The sequence below is a fragment of the Dermochelys coriacea genome, chromosome 2, assembly GCF_009764565.3.
Source record: "Dermochelys coriacea isolate rDerCor1 chromosome 2, rDerCor1.pri.v4, whole genome shotgun sequence".
NCBI lineage: Eukaryota > Metazoa > Chordata > Testudines > Dermochelyidae > Dermochelys > Dermochelys coriacea.
In genome coordinates, this window is record NC_050069.1 from 255364927 (window position 1) to 255385286 (window position 20360).

Genomic DNA, 20360 nt, shown 5'->3' on the forward strand with positions numbered 1-20360 from the left:
GATAGGTTCCTGGATTGGTGGTTCTGTTGTGTGGTGTGTGGTTGCTGGTGAGTATTTGCTTCAGATTGGGGGGCTGTCTGTAAGCAAGAACTGGCCTGTCTCCCAAGATCTGTGAGATTGCGAATACAGACTAACACGGCTGCTAATCTGAAACCTGTCATTATGCAAGGCACTGAATTTAGCCGTATATAGTGGAAATCTGTCAACTTCATGAAAAAACTCGTACAGATACAGACAGACATCATCTTCCTCTCCAAATGCAAACAGATCGACATCATACCGAAAGGACTGAAGGTAAAAAAATCCATTACAATCTACATACCACACAGACTATGCTGACAGCTTGTGCCACACACTCTCAAAGAAACTGCGGAACCACCTGATCAACATCCTCTACAGCAAACAGGGAAAGATTAAGAATGAGCTCTCAAAACTGGATACTCTCATAAAGAACCAACCTTCCACACAAACTTCCTCGTGGCTGTGCTTTACAAAAACTAGACAAGCCATTTACAACACACACTTTGCTTCTCTACAAAAGAAAAAGGACACTAAGCTATCTAAACTACTACATGCCACAAGGGGCCACAACAGTGGTTCCCGTAACACACCCAGCAATATTGTTAATCTATCCAACTATACTCTTAGCCCAGCAGAAGAATCTGTCCTATCTCGGGGCCTCTCCTTTTGCCCCTCCACCCCCACGAACATGATACAGTTCTGTGGTGACCTGGAATCCTATTTTCGACGTCTCCGACTCAAGGAATATTTCCAACACACTTCTGACCAACATATTAACCCACAGAGACCTTCCTACCAACACTACAAAAAGAAGGATTCTGGGTGGATTCCTCCTGAAGGTCGAAACAGCAGCCTGGACTTCAACATAGAGTGCTTCCGCCGACATGCACGGGCTGAAATTGTGGAAAAGCAGCATCGCTTGCCCCATAACCTCATCCATGCAGAACACAATGCCATCCACAGCCTCAGAAACAACTCTGACATCATAATCAAAAAGGCTGACAAAGGAGGTGCTGTCGTCATCATGAATAGGTCGGAGTATGAACAAGAGGCTACTAGGTAGCTCTCCAACACCACTTTCTACAAGCCATTACCCTCTGATCCCACTGAGAGTTACCAAAAGAAACTACAGCATTTGCTCAAGAAACTCCCTGAAAAAGCACAAGAACAAATCCGCACAGACACACCCCTAGAACCCCGACCTGGGGTATTCTATCTGCTACCCAAGATCCATAAACCTGGAAATCCTGGACGCCCCATCATCTCAGGCATTGGTACCCTGACAGCAGGATTGTCTGGCTATGTGGACTCTCTCCTCAGGCCCTACGTTACCAGCACTCCCAGCTATCTTCGAGACACCACTGACTTCCTGAGGAAACTACAGTCCATTGGGGATCTTCCTAAAAACACCATCCTAGCCACTATGGATGTAGAAGCCCTCTACACCAACATTCCACACAAAGATGGACTACAAGCCGTCAGGAACAGTATCCCCGATACTGTCACTGCTAACCTGGTGGCTGAACTTTGTGACTTTGTCCTCACCCATAACTATTTCACATTTGGCGGCACTGCGATGGGTACCCGCATGGCCCCACAGTATGCCAACATTTTTATGGCTGACTTAGAACAACGCTTCCTCAGCTCTCGTCTCCTAATGCCCCTACTCTACTTGCGCTACATTGATGACATCTTCATCATCTAGATCCATGGAAAAGAAGCCCTTGAGGAATTGCACCATGATTTCAACAATTTCCATCCCACCATCAACCTCAGCCTGGACCAGTCCACACAAGAGATCCACTTCCTGTACACTACAGTCCTAATAAGCGATGGTCACATAAACACCACCCTATATCGGAAACCTACTGACTGCTATTCCTACCTACATGCCTCTAGCTTTCATCCAGATCATACCACACGATCCATTGTCTACAGCCAAGCTCTACGATATAACCGCATTTGCTCCAACCCCTCAGACAGAGACAAACACCTACAAGATCTCTATCATGCATTCCTACAACTACAATACCCACCTGCTGAAGTGAAGAAACAGATTGACAGAGCCAGAAGAGGACCCAGAAGTCACCTACTACAGGACAGGCCCAACAAAGAAAATAACAGAACGCCACTAGCCATCACCTTCAGCCCCCAACTAAAACCTCTCCAACGCATCATCAAGGATCTACAACCTATCCTGAAGGACGACCCATCACTCCGACAGATCTTGGGAGACAGGCCAGTCCTTGCTTACAGACAGCCCCCCAATCTGAAGCAAATACTCACCAGCAACCACACACCACACAACAGAACCACCAACCCAGGAACCTATCCTTGCAACAAAGCCCGTTGCCAACTCTGTCCACATATCTATTCAGGGGACACCATCATAGGGCCTAATCACATCAGCCACACTATCAGAGGCTCGTTCACCTGCGCATCTACCAATGTGATATATGCCATCATGTGCCAGCAATGCCCCTCCGCCATGTACATTGGTCAAACTGGACAGTCTCTACGTAAAAGAATGAATGGACACAAATCAGACATCAAGAATTATAACATTCAAAAACCAGTTGGAGAACACTTCAATCTCTCTGGTCACTCGATTACAGACCTAAGAGTGGCTATCCTTCAACAAAAAAGCTTCAAAAACAGACTCCAACAAGAGACTGCTGAATTGGAATTAATTTGCAAACTGGATACAATTAACTTAGGCTTGAATAGAGACTGGGAATGGATGAGTCATTACACAAAGTAAAACTATTTCCCCATGTTATTTCTCCCCCCCACCCCACCCCACCCCCCACTGTTCCTCAGATATTCTTGTTAACTGCTGGAAATAGCCTACCTTGCTTGTCACCATGAAAGGTTTTCCTCCTACCCCCCCCCCGCTGCTGGTGATGGCTTATCTTAAGTGATCACTCTCCTTACAGTGTGTATGATAAACCCATTGTTTCATGTTCACTGTGTGTGTATATCCATCTCCCCTCTGTTTTTTCCACCAAATGCATCCGCTGAAGTGAGCTGTAGCTCACGAAAGCTTATGCTCTAATAAATTTGTTAGTCTGTAAGGTGCCACAAGTACTCCTTTTCTTTTTTTTAGAGAGTAAGGTCAAAAGTTCTCATTAATTTAGGGTGCCCAATATGAGATGCCTAGGACCAGAGTTTTCATAGTACTCAGCACTGTATTGCACAGACATTCTTTTCTATTCCTGAAGTCTCCTGCCTCCTTCATTCCCTACCTTCCAACTTCTGTAACAAAGGAGTCCTGCAGACATTAGCCTCCTTTACTACACAGCTGTAATTCATCCTCAGCATAGGTCCATTTTGTGCACGGAATGAGGCAGGGGTCTTGTGGAAGATATGTAATTAATGTCTATATCATAATGCATATGCACAAGGGGATCAAATTAAGGTTGTACAAGTAACTTTTATTCTGGCTTTTCTTAACTTTGAAGTGCTTGACTTTGCAATTTTAGTAATGTTATTTTAAAATAGTTTGTGTGTAATTTCCTAGGTATTTAAAAAAGTGAACTGGAAAAACAAATTCTATCATGTGGCATCATATTTATACTCCCATGGTTCATCAGCAGGGTTGGAATCTTTACCTCTACTGTACAGACCTCTGCCAATTGAGCTAATGGTGAAACTGATAGCAGCAGTAGATTGTCCGCATCTATGTGGACCAGCACCAAAGGAGGATGGGATACCTTATCAGTGGGTTTCACAGATATATGTTGACAGAGAGAAATGGTGAAACTTAAGAATCTTGTCTTCCATTCCTGGCTCTGGAAAGGAGTGTGCTCCAGTGGGGACAGCTTCTCCTTCCAGTTTTCCCCAAACTTTGCCCCTTCATCCTCATTTCCTCCCACCTGGCCTAGTCCTGAACCTTCCCTACCCCACTCTTTCACCTAACCAGTCCCAATTTCCACATCTCAGACTTCTGGTCCCAGTCTCCTTGCCCAGCCACTCCCAGTGCCCCCCATTTCCTCTGGTTCCTTGTCTTTAGTCTCCTTATCCAGCCAATCCTAGTTCCCCCCACTTCTTGTTCCTCATCAGATCTGTCTCCCCTCACCCCACCACCACCTTCTCTCTGACCCACTGGTCCCCATTCCAAGTCTCCTTTCCCAGCCAATCCCATTCTCCTCCCACTTCCACTGGTTCCCAGTCCCTCACATTCCCCACCCCTTCCCTCCCTGGCTCCTAGTCCTACTCTCCCATGACTCTACCTCCTTGCCCAGCCAGTCCCAGACTCCTCCAACCTAGCTCTCAGTTCCTGTTTCCCTCTCCCCTCCCCATGACAGCCTTCTGTTCCAGTCTCCCCCCACCCACCACTCCCCCTCCCACCACTCCCCCCTCCCCCCGCGCAAGTCTGGCTGTTGCCAGCTCTGCATTCAAATTAGGCAAATTCTTGCTCTATGCTGCTTGAGCTCAGCAGGGGGCTCGAACTGAGAGCAGAGGAGAGACTCCCTGCTCTCAGTTCCAGTGCCCAGCCTGGCCAGCAGCAGCTTGGAGCTGCAATTGCAGTGAAAGTCTTTCTCAGCCCCAGCCTGGAGCATGCCCTGGGGGAATGGAGTTATTGAGGAATCCAGCTGAGAAACTCTAGCAAATCTCTAGCGAGCATCTGTGAACTGCAGTTTTTCAAAGGCTTGTAAATTGGTCAAAGTTTCACAGGGAGAGCAAGCAGCACATCCCTCACACAAAGACCCTCTCCCCCTTGCCAAATTTTTAAGCCCCTGCTCCAAAGCATGGGGGCACTAGAGCTTCTTAAAGAAAAGGTCACCAGAATTTTTTAACACGGGCAAAACAATGTGTTTTCCCCACCTCCTCACCCCCCATTCTTGAAAGCAGCTAAACTCTTTTGGTTGAGATTGTCCAAAAACATTCACCCTGAGCCAAACATCCAATGTGGCAAACTTCAGCCCAAAAGTTATAAGCAACTGGAAACAGTGTCTTATAATGGTTCGTGTCAGGCAGCTTTAGTAATAGATGGCACTATACCAGCCCTGCCTATACTACATTTGGTATCTTATTTAATGTAACTGGGGATGTTCTCATTACCCATATGAATGTCTGTCTGCATTTCATCTGCCATTTTGTTCCCCAGACACCCAGTTATGTGAGATCCCTTTGTAACTCTTCGCAGCCAGTTTTGGACTTAACTATCTTGACTAATTTTGTATCCTCTGCAAACGTTACCACGTCACTATTCACCCCTTTTTCCAGATCATTAATGAATATGTTGAACACCACAAGCCCAAGCACAGATCTTTGGGGGAATCCCCACTGTTCATCTCTCTCCATTACAAAAACTGACCATTTATTCCTACCTTTCAACCAGCTACCTAGCCACAAGAGTACCTTCCTTCTGTTCCAGTGGTTTTACTTAGTTTCCTTAAGAGCTTTTGGTGAGGAACCTTGTCAAAGGCTTTCTAAAAATCCAAGTAACCAGTACTGACTGGCTCATCTTATCACCATGCTTGTTGAGTCCCTCCAAACATTTGAATAGAGGGAGCAGGCATGACTTCCCTTTACAAAAGCCATGTTAACTCTTCCCCAGTATATTATGTTTATCTTTGTGTCTGATAATTCTGTCCTTAACAATGGTTTCCACCAATTGGCTCAGTACTGAAGTTAGGCTCACTAGCCTGTAATTGGCAAACTCTCCTCTGCAACCCTCATTAAAAACTGGTGCTGCATTAACTACCTTTCAGTCACTTGGTGCAGAGGCTGATCATTGTGATAGTCAGTTAGTAGTTCTGCCATTTCATAATTGAGTTCCTTTAGAACTCTTGTGTGAATGCCATCTTGTCCTGGTGACTTATTGTTCGTCTGAAGAAGCTACAAGATGGCTTTCAAGGTTAACCAGCAGAGTAATGGTGTTTGGATCTCTGATGACACTAGAGGGGATGTCACAGATGTTGCTCATAAACTTTAACAGCTTAAAATAATAAACTATTATCTTGCTGCTTTATTGACTGTTTCTTATAGCCTCAGATTCTTTGGCTTAGGGCGATAATTCCTCATAAAACTTACTGTTTCAGTTGAAATTGCATTTGTTCCTGTCCTTTACATTTTATTTCTTGTCTATCAAACTACTTTTTATCTATCTGGCTTGTTTGACTTAGAGATACAAAGTATAACTGGCTGGCACTTAACCAAGTAAGTTGCACTGCAACTATTTTCCTATCACTGTTCTCTTTATTTGTTGCAACTTTAAATCTTTCTCCCTAATCTGATAGAATTTCCTTGCAGAAATGCTTGGCCAATAAATGATGAATCACCACAGGATTGATTTTCAGAGCATACACAACTCCCCTTGAAGTCAACAGGAACTGCAAGTCTTGAGCATGTCTGAAAAGAGTCTAAGCCTTGCTTGCATGGTAGAGGTCCATCTACTGGGCAGGACATCTACTGGGGAGGGCAGGACAGCAGTGACACATTGCAGCCACAATCTTTATTTATGCAGGGTAAATGCAAGGGGTCAGCATAGAACCAAATGTGAGTAGTGCTGACCTTCCGCTGCATGGTCATTGAATCAGCTACTTGAACATCTGTCTAGCTAATCTCCCTTTGGCACAGTTCCTATGGAACCCTAGAGAGTGTTAAAATTGCTTCACCCCCACCTTCCTTTGAAAACTCATGGAGGGCAGTGACAGAAACCCCGGCTTTAGCAGCCCTTTGCAGGAGTGAATCTCCCTAGGGTTGCTTTGCTAGCAGAAAGAGACGTATTTCATAGGCATCGACTCCCGGGGTGCTCCAGGGCTGGAACACCCACACAAAAAAAATAGTGGGTTCTCAGCACCCACCAGCCACCCACCAATCAGCTGTTCAGTAGGCCCTGCCAATCAGTTCCTCCACCTCCCCGCAGTGCCTCCTGTCCACCTCCGATCAACTGTTCAGCGGTGGGCAGGCGGCCCTGGGCAGAGGGGCGGAGCAGGAAGAAGCGGGGTGGGGTGGAGGCTCAGGGGCAGACAGTAGTGGGAAGAGACAGAGTGAGGGTGGGGCCTTGGGGGAAGGGGCGGGATTGGGTAGGGCCTCAGGGCCAAGCAGGGTTGGAGAACCCCCAGGAAAAGCTGAAAGTCCATGCCCGTAATGTAGTTTACAATTCCCTACTCCAGGTTTGCTGAATTTGGCCCTCTAATTCTTTGATGGGCCAAAGGACAGTTCTCCCCTCCTCCAAGATACAGACCCCCATCCTGTAAGTGTGACCTACCTCTTTAGTTCTTAGATGTGTGACCTTGCATTTGGTTGTGTTAAAGCATTCATTAGTCAAGTGATCTCAGCTTACCCACTGATCCAGATTGCTCTTTATTATTTAACACTCCACCAATTTTTGTGCCATTGCAAACTTTACTAGTAATTTTGTATCTTCCTCTAGATTACTGATAAATATATTGAATAACATTGAGCCAATAGCCACTTTGGATGACAATTCTCCATTTATAATTGCTTATGGAGATCTATTAGTTTCTAAACCATTTAATATGGGTTACATTAATTTTTGCAGTGTGATCATTTTTTATTACAATATCATGCAGGTCTAAGTCAAATGCCTTAGAGATACCGAAGTATATTATCTCAATATAATTACATTTAGCAACCAAACGTGTAATCTCGTCAAAAAATAATATCAAATGTATTTGACAAGATCTATTTTCCAAAAACCATTTTGACTGGCGTTAATTGGCATTTGATATGGTAGCGCACAACATCTTCTTTGAAAAATTAATTCATATTAGCTTGGAAATGCCACATAGTCCAAAACTGGCTACAAGTCAGGCCACAAAGGATAATTACATAAAGTGCAAGGGCCGGGGTAACTTTTCCAAGTTAACTTACTGAACTGGGTGGGAAGTGCCGAGTGAGATTGCACAGAGATCAAAGTAGAGCCTGCTTGTATACACTGGGCCAAATTCACTGGTACACTCCAGCACTGCTCCTGCAAATGGCGTGAGTGGAGAATTCTGATAGGGCATTGCTCTGTATTCACTTTGTAAGTGACGACACAAGAAACTAAGCGATTGGAAACATGCCCAATATGTTACATATTTTATTTCCAAAGCAGGAGTCTTAGTATGGTGGCTGCAGTGTGGAGTTGGGAACACTACTGAAGTTTAAAAATGTAAGTCAGACTCCAGGCTCCACTTACGGCTAAAGCCTATAGAATGTCATTTAAAATGATGATTCATGATTTCATAATGATTCAGAAAAGGGAGAGGAAGATTTCTTTACCTTTACCCCACAATTGCTTTTTTTCAATTGCTATTTTTAGGATCCCTGTTCTCTCTATCCAGGCTTTCAGACTGCACTCCCTCCTATGAGTGATGGTCTGGGCCAAGACACTGAGGGATAGATTTTTAAAGGTATTTAGGCCCCTAAAGAGGCAGATAGGTGCTTTTGAAAATCCCACTGGCACCTAACTCTCAATGTGAAGGCCAGATTTTAAGGTATTTAGGAGCCTGATGCAGATAGGTATCACGAGGCGCCTAGCTGCACTTTTAAGTGCCTAAATACCTTTTAAAAATGTGGCCCACCAAGCACATTTAACTTTCATTGAAGTCATTTGGAAATGAGTTTTCACACATCCAGACATGTCATTTTGCAAGCATCTCTCAGGCAGCATTTCTCACCTTGCAGGAGCAGACCCTATCTCGACAAGATCATCTGATGATGAGGATACTGACATCTTATTTGTTTTTCCATAGGGAGTTTGAATACAGCATCGGAGACCAAATTACCCAATCAGAAGCTGGAAATGAACGAGCTGGGACTTATATGTGAAGACTCACATGACAATTTTGCTGTGACATTCTCATTAAAATCACTGGTCCAAATTCATCCCACCCTTAAGTGGAGTTACCCAAGAGATTACTTTAGTCTATCTGGAGTTTCTGTACAAGCTAATATCACTCTACCTCTCAGTGTCTTGAGCCATGGTGTGAACATTAATATGAAGACATTTTAATTTAAAACAAAGAAAATAATAATAGGAGGTTTATACACACACACACACACACACACACACACACACATAAAATATCCCATATATGTATTCAGCAGATATGGGATCCTGCCAAGTGTTTCAGTGCTGATGTTTCAGAGTAGCAGCCGTGTTAGTCTGTATTCGCAAAAAGAAAAGGAGTACTTGTGGCACCTTAGAGACTAACACCAACATATCAACAGAACAATGGGACTCTGATTATGAGTTGCTATGATAGATTACCAAAACCCATCACTTGGATTATGAGCTACTCACAATACGTCAGCAGATGGATGACGAATTGGTATTATACATTACTAGAGGAATGGCCAGTGCTGGGCTTAAAAATAACTAAGGTGTTTCTAGAAACCTGTGTTTTAAATATGCAGCATCCTTATGGTGCTATTGTACTGATGGGTGTGTGAATATTTTCTATTTCAACACACAGTTTTCAAGCATCCTTAATGGACATGCTTTATATTAAGGGTATATTCCTATATCATTTATAAAGGGTTAATGATTAATAGATGTTATAAGCAAGTGACAGACAGGTTAGTTTTGCTATAGATGGCTATAAACAACCAAGTCACCTAGATGATTTGAGAATCTCTGCCTAAAATTTTAAAGCCAAATTCAGACCTGGGTTAAGCAGGTGCAACTCCATTGACCACAAGGTCTGAATTTAGATTTTAGTTTGATCATCATTAATGACTTTCCTTGTGGAGATTCAGGCAGAATTTCAGGTCTAGGCATACTCAAGCTCTCTGCCTCTTTGGCCCCAGAACTGAGGGGGGGAACAGGGAGGGGGAGCAGAATCAGGGCGCTCAGTGTGAGCAGCACACCAGGAAAGCTTTTGTAGATTTCAATGGCAAAAAGCAAATTAGATAAGAACCTTCCAGAGGGGCAGCTTTCATTTTGATTTTCCTGACAGAAAACATTTTTTCCTCAAATGCAAATTTCCCACAAAAAACTTTAGTTGTGTAAAAAGGGTATTCTTTGTCAGAAAATCATTCCAATTAATTTTTTTTTTGCCAGTTCTGTTTAAGAATATAAATCCCATTGACTTCAATGGGTCTTGTGCTCCTCAGTCACTCAGGGGCTTTTGAAAATCCCATCCTGCTGCTCTTTTCATAGTGTTTTCCACTGTCTTAACTGCACGAAGCTCTGTACTTTGATTACTGCTGTTACAGTGCTAGTGAAGGGAAGAACAAATGGGTTATCTAGTAGTTTATTTTGATGACTCCACTATCTGCATCTAGATGGAAAGATACAAAGATGTATTGTGCGATTATGTATTCTTTGACATTGATCGCATTGGTGAAATGAAATGTTAGGCCATTATGAACTGTGAATGAGTTTTTAAAGCAATAAAGAAAAGTTAAAATTTGAGCAGTGGCTTTGTTTCCCTGTCATTCATCTTCAGAATGCCAGATGGTATGTAGTTGGACTTTTATGGCTTGTTTATCCATTTTATTAACCATATGATTTGACTGATCTTGTTTAGCCTGAGAAGAAATCAATTGAGGAAAAAAACGCTCTAAACAAAACAGCTCTCTATCTTGAAGAAATAGAATAGCATAACCAGCATTAAAAATGTCAAGGATCAGTCCATTTAAACTATTACCAAAACCTATACATGTGCAAAAAAATCAAGTCTACAAGCAGCAAAATTAGACAGTGAGAGAGAATGAAAAAAGAAGGGAATTAAATCAGAGGTACTTGGTCATCCTCTTGACTGCACAGTGTGCAGTCAGGGACAGAAGTGCAAGGTAAAATAATCTAAAAAATGGTAGTGACGCACACACATTGTTAGTCACTTTCTCTTTTGCATCAGGGATGCACAGCTGCTACATACACAAGGCATATGGTCAGTGGAAGATGGCCATGATCTGGCTAAAAGTAGGGAGGAAAGGAGCAAGCCCATAAAAGAGGGAGTAAACATGTTCACACTATTTTGATAACAATATCAGACAGGGAATATGGACAGTTAGAGAGATAGGGACCTCTCCCACATATGAGACATCAGTTGTGGGACTGCCTCCTAGACACAGTTTATATAGCCTATACTCTTAGGTCCCCTGTGTTTTAGTTACAAGCTGTAGCTGGCAATGCCAGTTCCTCCAACAGCACCTATTGCTACGGCCTGATTGTTACCTGTATTGGTTATGGTCATCAGGAGTGATGTCAATGCCACCAAAAGTAGTGCTATTACTACAGGATTTCTCTATGCTCTGTTTCAGAGGAGCAGCCGTGTTAGTCTGTATTCGCAAAAAGAAAAGGAGTACTTGTGGCACCTTAGAGACTAACAAATTTATTAGAGCATAAGCTTTCATGAGCTACAGCTCACTTCAGCGGATGCATTTGGTGGAAAAAACAGAGGAGAGATTTATATACACACACACAGAGAACATGAAACAATGGGTTTATCATACACACTGTAAGGAGAGTGATCACTTAAGATAAGCCATCACCAGCAGCAGGGGGGGGGGAAGGAGGAAAACCTTTCATGGTGACAAGCAAGGTAGGCTAATTCCAGCAGTTAACAAGAATATCAGAGGAACAGTGGGGGGTGGGGTGGGAGGAAGAAATACCATGGGGAAATAAGAAAAGGAGTACTTGTGGCACCTTAGAGACTAACAAATTTATTAGAGCATAAGCTTTCGTGAGCTACAGCTCACTTCATCGGATGCATTTGGTGGAAAAAACAGAGGAGAGATTTATATACACACACACAGAGAACATGAAACAATGGGTTTATCATACACACTGTAAGGAGAGTGATCACTTAAGATAAGCCATCACCAACAGCAGGGGGGGGAAGGAGGAAAACCTTTCATGGTGACAAGCAGGTAGGCTAATTCCAGCAGTTAACAAGAATATCAGAGGAACAGTGGGGGGTGGGGTGGGAGGGAGAAATACCATGGGGAAATAGTTTTACTTTGTGTAATGACTCATCCATTCCCAGTCTCTATTCAAGCCTAAGTTAATTGTATCCAGTTTGCAAATTAATTCCAATTCAGCAGTCTCTCGTTGGAGTCTGTTTTTGAAGCTTTTTTGTTGAAGGATAGCCACTCTTAGGTCTGTGATCGAGTGACCAGAGAGATTGAAGTGTTCTCCAACTGGTTTTTGAATGTTATAATTCTTGACGTCTGATTTGTGTCCATTCATTCTTTTACGTAGAGACTGTCCAGTTTGGCCAATGTACATGGCAGAGGGGCATTGCTGGCACATGATGGCATATATCACATTGGTAGATGCACAGGTGAACGAGCCTCTGATGGTGTGGCTGATGTGATTAGGCCCTATGATGGTATCCCCTGAATAGATATGTGGACAGAGTTGGCAACGGGCTTTGTTGCAAGGATAGGTTCCTGGGTTAGTGGTTCTGTTGTGTGGTGTGTGGTTGCTGGTGAGTATTTGCTTCAGATTGGGGGGCTGTCTGTAAGCAAGGACTGGTCTGTCTCCCAAGATCTGAGAGAGCGATGGCTCGTCCTTCAGGATAGGTTGTAGATCCTTGATGATGCGTTGGAGGGGTTTTAGTTGGGGGCTGAAGGTGATGGCTAGTGGCGTTCTGTTGTTTTCTTTGTTGGGCCTGTCCTGTAGTAGGTGACTTCTGGGTACTCTTCTGGCTCTGTCAATCTGTTTCTTCACTTCAGCAGGTGGGTACTGTAGTTGTAGGAATGCATGATAGAGATCTTGTAGGTGTTTGTCTCTGTCTGAGGGGTTGGAGCAAATGCGGTTATATCGTAGCGCTTGGCTGTAGACAATGGATCGAGTGGTATGATCTGGATGAAAGCTAGAGGCATGTAGGTAGGAATAGCGGTCAGTAGGTTTCCGATATAGGGTGGTGTTTATGTGACCATCGCTTATTAGCACCGTAGTGTCCAGGAAGTGGATCTCTTGTGTGGACTGGTCCAGGCTGAGGTTGATGGTGGGATGGAAATTGTTGAAATCATGGTGGAATTCCTCAAGAGCTTCTTTTCCATGGGTCCAGATGATGAAGATGTCATCAATGTAGCGCAAGTAGAGTAGGGGCATTAGGGAACGAGAGCTGAGGAAGCGTTGTTCTAAGTCAGCCATAAAAATGTTGGCATACTGTGGGGCCATGCGGGTACCCATCGCAGTGCCGCTGATTTGAAGGTATACATTGTCACCAAATGTGAAATAGTTATGGGTCAGGACAAAGTCACAAAGTTCTGCCACCAGGTTAGCCGTGACAGTATCGGGGATACTGTTCCTGACGGCTTGTAGTCCATCTTTGTGTGGAATGTTGGTGTAGAGGGCTTCTACATCCATAGTGGCTAGGATGGTGTTTTTAGGAAGATCACCAATGGACTGTAGTTTCCTCAGGAAATCAGTGGTGTCTCGAAGATAGCTGGGAGTGCTGGTAACGAAGGGCCTGAGGAGGGAGTCTACATAGCCAGACAATCCTGCTGTCAGGGTGCCAATGCCTGAGATGATGGGGCGTCCAGGATTTCCAGGTTTATGGATCTTGGGTAGCAGATAGAATACCCCAGGTCGGGGCTCCAGGGGTGTGTCTGTGCGGATTTGTTCTTGTGCTTTTTCAGGGAGTTTCTTGAGCAAATGCTGTAGTTTCTTTTGGTAACTCTCAGTGGGATCAGAGGGTAATGGCTTGTAGAAAGTGGTGTTGGAGAGCTGCCTAGTAGCCTCTTGTTCATACTCTGACCTATTCATGATGACGACAGCACCTCCTTTGTCAGCCTTTTTGATTATGATGTCAGAGTTGTTTCTGAGGCTGTGGATGGCACTGTGTTCTGCATGGCTGAGGTTATGGGGTAAGCGATGCTGCTTTTCCACAATTTCAGCTCGTGCACGTCGGCGGAAGCAGTCTATGTAGAAATCCAGGCTGCTGTTTCGACCTCTTCGAGACACCACCGATTTCCTGAGGAAACTACAGTCCATTGGTGATCTTCCTAAAAACACCATCCTAGCCACTATGGATGTAGAAGCCCTCTACACCAACATTCCACACAAAGATGGACTACAAGCCGTCAGGAACAGTATCCCCGATACTGTCACGGCTAACCTGGTGGCAGAACTTTGTGACTTTGTCCTGACCCATAACTATTTCACATTTGGTGACAATGTATACCTTCAAATCAGCGGCACTGCGATGGGTACCCGCATGGCCCCACAGTATGCCAACATTTTTATGGCTGACTTAGAACAACGCTTCCTCAGCTCTCGTTCCCTAATGCCCCTACTCTACTTGCGCTACATTGATGACATCTTCATCATCTGGACCCATGGAAAAGAAGCTCTTGAGGAATTCCACCATGATTTCAACAATTTCCATCCCACCATCAACCTCAGCCTGGACCAGTCCACACAAGAGATCCACTTCCTGGACACTACGGTGCTAATAAGCGATGGTCACATAAACACCACCCTATATCGGAAACCTACTGACCGCTATTCCTACCTACATGCCTCTAGCTTTCATCCAGATCATACCACTCGATCCATTGTCTACAGCCAAGCGCTACGATATAACCGCATTTGCTCCAACCCCTCAGACAGAGACAAACACCTACAAGATCTCTATCATGCATTCCTACAACTACAGTACCCACCTGCTGAAGTGAAGAAACAGATTGACAGAGCCAGAAGAGTACCCAGAAGTCACCTACTACAGGACAGGCCCAACAAAGAAAACAACAGAACGCCACTAGCCATCACCTTCAGCCCCCAACTAAAACCCCTCCAACGCATCATCAAGGATCTACAACCTATCCTGAAGGACGAGCCATCGCTCTCTCAGATCTTGGGAGACAGACCAGTCCTTGCTTACAGACAGCCCCCCAATCTGAAGCAAATACTCACCAGCAACCACACACCACACAACAGAACCACTAACCCAGGAACCTATCCTTGCAACAAAGCCCGTTGCCAACTCTGTCCACATATCTATTCAGGGGATACCATCATAGGGCCTAATCACATCAGCCACACCATCAGAGGCTCGTTCACCTGTGCATCTACCAATGTGATATATGCCATCATGTGCCAGCAATGCCCCTCTGCCATGTACATTGGCCAAACTGGACAGTCTCTACGTAAAAGAATGAATGGACACAAATCAGACGTCAAGAATTATAACATTCAAAAACCAGTTGGAGAACACTTCAATCTCTCTGGTCACTCGATCACAGACCTAAGAGTGGCTATACTTCAACAAAAAAGCTTCAAAAACAGACTCCAACGAGAGACTGCTGAATTGGAATTAATTTGCAAACTGGATACAATTAACTTAGGCTTGAATAGAGACTGGGAATGGATGAGTCATTACACAAAGTAAAACTATTTCCCCATGGTATTTCTCCCTCCCACCCCACCCCCCACTGTTCCTCTGATATTCTTGTTAACTGCTGGAATTAGCCTACCTGCTTGTCACCATGAAAGGTTTTCCTCCTTCCCCCCCTGCTGTTGGTGATGGCTTATCTTAAGTGATCACTCTCCTTACAGTGTGTATGATAAACCCATTGTTTCATGTTCTCTGTGTGTGTGTATATAAATCTCTCCTCTGTTTTTTCCACCAAATGCATCCGATGAAGTGAGCTGTAGCTCACGAAAGCTTATGCTCTAATAAATTTGTTAGTCTCTAAGGTGCCACAAGTACTCCTTTTCTTTTTGCGAATACAGACTAACATGGCTGCTACTCTGAAACATGGGGAAATAGTTTTACTTTGTGTAATGACTCATCCATTCCCAGTCTCTATTCAAGCCTAAGTTAATTGTATCCAGTTTGCAAATTAATTCCAATTCAGCAGTCTCTCCTTGGAGTCTGTTTTTGAAGCTTTTTTGTTGAAGTATAGCCACTCTTAGGTCTGTGATCGAGTGACCAGAGAGATTGAAGTGTTCTCCAACTGGTTTTTGAATCACAGGTTTCAGAGTAGCAGCCGTGTTAGTCTGTATTCGCAAAAAGAAAAGGAGTACTGGTGGCACCTTAGAGACTAACAAATTTATTAGAGCATAAGCTTTCGTGAGCTACAGCTCACTTCATCGGATGCATTTTGGTTTTTGAATGTTATAATTCTTGACGTCTGATTTGTGTCCATTCATTCTTTTACGTAGAGACTGCCCAGTTTGGCCAATGTACATGGCAGAGGGGCATTGCTGGCACATGATGGCATATATCACATTGGTAGATGTGCAGGTGAACGAGCCTCTGATAGCGTGGCTGATGTGATTAGGCCCTATGATGGTATCCCCTGAATAGATATGTGGACAGAGTTGGCAACGGGCTTTGTTGCAAGGATAGGTTCCTGGGTTAGTGGTTCTGTTGTGTGGTGTGTGGTTGCTGGTGAGTATTTGCTTCAGATTGGGGGGCTGTCTGTAAGCAAGGACTGGTCTGTCTCCCAAGATCTGTGAGAGTGATGGGTCGTCCTTCAGGATAGGTTGTAGATCCTTGATGATGCGTTGGAGAGGTTTTAGTTGGGGGCTGAAGGTGATGGCTAGTGGCGTTCTGTTGTTTTCTTTGTTGGGCCTGTCCTGTAGTAGGTGACTTCTGGGTCCTCTTCTGGCTCTGTCAATCTGTTTCTTCACTTCAGCAGGTGGGTACTGTAGTTGTAGGAATGCATGATAGAGATCTTGTAGGTGTTTGTCTCTGTCTGAGGGGTTGGAGCAAATGCGGTTATATCGTAGCGCTTGGCTGTAGACAATGGATCGAGTGGTATGATCTGGATGAAAGCTAGAGGCATGTAGGTAGGAATAGCGGTCAGTAGATTTCCGATATAGGGTGGTGTTTATGTGACCATCGCTTATTAGCACCGTAGTGTCCAGGAAGTGGATCTCTTGTGTGGACTGGTCCAGGCATCTACCAATGTGATATATGCCATCATGTGCCAGCAATGCCCCTTTGCCATGTACATTGGCCAAACTGGACAGTCTCTATGTAAAAGAATGAATGGACACAAATCAGACTTCAAGAATTATAACATTCAAAAACCAGTTGGAGAACACTTCAATCTCTCTGGTCACTCGATCACAGACCTAAGAGTGGCTATACTTCAACAAAAAAGCTTCAAAAACAGACTCCAACGAGAGACTGCTGAATTGGAATTAATTTGCAAACTGGATACAATTAACTTAGGCTTGAATAGAGACTGGGAATGGATGAGTCATTACACAACGTAAAACTATTTCCCCATGGTATTTCTCCCTCCCACCCCACCCCCCACTGTTCCTCTGATATTCTTGTTAACTGCTGGAATTAGCCTACCTTGCTTGTCACCATGAAAGGTTTTCCTCCTTTCCCCCCCCTGCTGCTGGTGATGGCTTATCTTAAGTGATCACTCTCCTTACAGTGTGTATGATAAACCCATTGTTTCATGTTCTCTGTGTGTGTGTATATAAATCTCTCCTCTGTTTTTTCCACCAAATGCATCCGATGAAGTGAGCTGTAACTCACAAAAGCTTATGCTCTAATAAATTTGTTAGTCTCTAATGTGCCACAAGTACTCCTTTTCTTTCTATGCTCTGTGTTTTACAGGTTTCCTACCACTGTGCAAATGTACTACTCACAGTATTGCCATTAGTACATATGCTTTCAAACTGATTCTGCAACCCAGCTAGTAGAACTTCCAGTGAGATGTGTGTAAGGGGACATCATTTAGGATGGTGCCTGGACCCTGCCCATTACCTTTTACGGACTTGCTACACATTTCTTTGCGATCTTCACTGCCCTCACTCGGTTCCAGAATGTTTTCCATGGGTTGATGATATATTGATTCTAATGCATGTGTTCTGGGTGTATCCATTAGCACAATGATCTCTTCATGCCCTATGCAAAGACTGGAATTTATCAGTATCCATAAAATAGTCTAATGCTTAGCATTTGGCTGAAGCTCACTAAATCGGAAATCCCATCATTCCCAAATTATGCAAATCTTGCATTTGGACATCCTGACAGTGCGTTTGGCTTCTCTAAGCCTTGGTAATGCAATTCCAACATGGTTCAAGTGATCTTGCCAGGCTTCACTAAAGAGAGTCAAGTCATCTAAGTTGGCCCTAGAGAAGGTCTGTAAACCCTGCTGCACTTCATTGATAAGCATCTGAAAGATAGCTCCTGCATTAATAATACAAAACTTATATAGGCCAGATTCCACTATAAAAGCTGATTTTTCCTGGTCATCCGCATCCAAGGGAATTTGCCAGTACCTAAGAGTCAAATCCAGAGTGTTTATGAATTTTGCAACTCCCAGCAGATCCAACAGGTCTTCTACCTGGAGCATGGGGTAAGGATCAGGTTGGGTGATGGCACTTAACCCTTCTAAATCTAAACACGAAATCTCATGGTTTTAGCTCTTTTAGATATCATCACAACAGGGGATGCCCACCCATATTTAGCATGCTCTCAATTTCCTCCTGGATTTATTTGTCTTTGCATCTCACCTTTAGCACAATATGCTCAGCTAGGGGCACTGTGTGGCCCTGTAATCTTAATGGAATGCACTTTTTGTGAGTTAAACCTGGCAAGTAGGAAAATACCTGCCTCTGATGTTTTAAAAGGACCAGCATCTCCTGCTTTTGAGTTGGGTTCAAATCCTCCCAAATCTCAATACTCTCTGGAGGAGTCTTTTCCTTACTCTCCCGGACCAAATCAATTAAAGGGGAAGTAAATGTTCCCTCATCATCCAACAAATCATATTCACTGCCCACCTCTCTTTCATAGTAAGCCTTCAATCTTTTGACATGTGCTGTTTGCACAGCTCCCCTGCTGTAGGGCTTTCTTACATCATAAGTGACCTCATCCACTCTCTCTATCACCTTGAAAGGTCCCTCCCAACAATCTTGAATCTTGTTTTTCTTCACCGGAACCAATACTAGCACCAAATCACCTAGATCAAAAGATCTTTCTCCAGCAGGCCTGTCCTGCCAAGCTTTCTGAGACACCTGACTCCTTTCACCAAGTCCACCAAAGCCTTTAAGCTCTCTTTAAAATGAGTGCCATACTCCCCTACAGGCTGTCCTGATTCTTCTATACTACCCTCCCAAGAGCCTCAAATTAAATCTAGGGGTCTCCTCTCTTGTCTCCCGTAAAGAGGGTGAACCCCATGAACACTTGGAGTACACTCCTGTATGCGAATAACAAATAAGGTAGCAACACATCCCAGGCATTTTCTTGCCTGATAACATAAAACCTCAGCACTGACTTCAGTGTCCCATTGAATCTTTCTACCAGAAGATTGGTTTCTGGATGATGGGGGTGGCCTCAAGCCATACAACTCCCATAACGTTTTGAAAACTACAGGCATGAAATTTGCACTACGGTCTGACAGGATCTTCCTGGAGAAACCTACTCTGCTAAGAAATGGTGATTAGGGCAGTAGCCACAGTTTCAGTTTCTATATTAGACAGAGCAGTGGCTTCAGTGTATCTGGTGGCAGAATCCACCACAACCAGTAGACATTCCTTTCCATTTCTGGAAGGTCTGGGTAGGGGGTCCTACAATACCTACAGACACTCTGGCAAACACCTCCTTAATGATGGGCAATAGCTGCCTTGCAGGATCCTATTAACCTCTTACCCTTCTGACATAAGACACAATTTTTACAGTAATTGTTTAGTGTCTCAAAGATGTGAAGCCAATAGAAATTCTGTTGAAGTCTATCACAGGTTCTCTCCACTCCTAAGCATCCAGCAAAGGGGAAATTATGAGCTACCTGCAGCAATTCTTTCTCGTACTTATCAGGCACAAGCACCTGCTTGCAAACCTCACCAGGGTACCTCTTTTTCCCTATGGGAGCCTCCCTGTACATCAAATCTCCCTCTAGAATAAATCTGCCCTTCCCTACGCCAGTTGGGGGTATTATTTTGAGCCATATTTCTCTCCTTGTCTAGAGCTCTTGAGCCTCAAACCCCTTTTGAATTGCACTTAAGAGCAGAATCTGGCAAAGCAGTGGCATCTCCAAACCCCTTCTCTGGGGACAAATTGTTGCTTTCAGCTGACAAAGGCCCGAGTGTGTTTTTCTCCCAGTTACAGCCCTCTCTGCTGTCCACAGACAAAACAAATGAGATAGAGCCGCACTCTTTCTGGCTGAGAGTTATGATATTAACCTGCTTAGACATGGCTAAAATATCATTACCTATTCAGATATCAGTGGGAAGTAGATTCCTAATGTCTACAATAAATATCTCCCTTAAAATCCTTGCACTGTAGGTAAACCTTGGCCAAAGATACTATTACAGGGAACTTGATCAAAGCTAATATATTTAAACTTTTACCAGGAAGCCTGTCTTCCTCCCATATCAAACTTTCCTTGACCAAAGTGACTTGGGATGCTGAATCCCTCCAGCCCTTACAACCTATGCCATTTACCTTATCATTTTT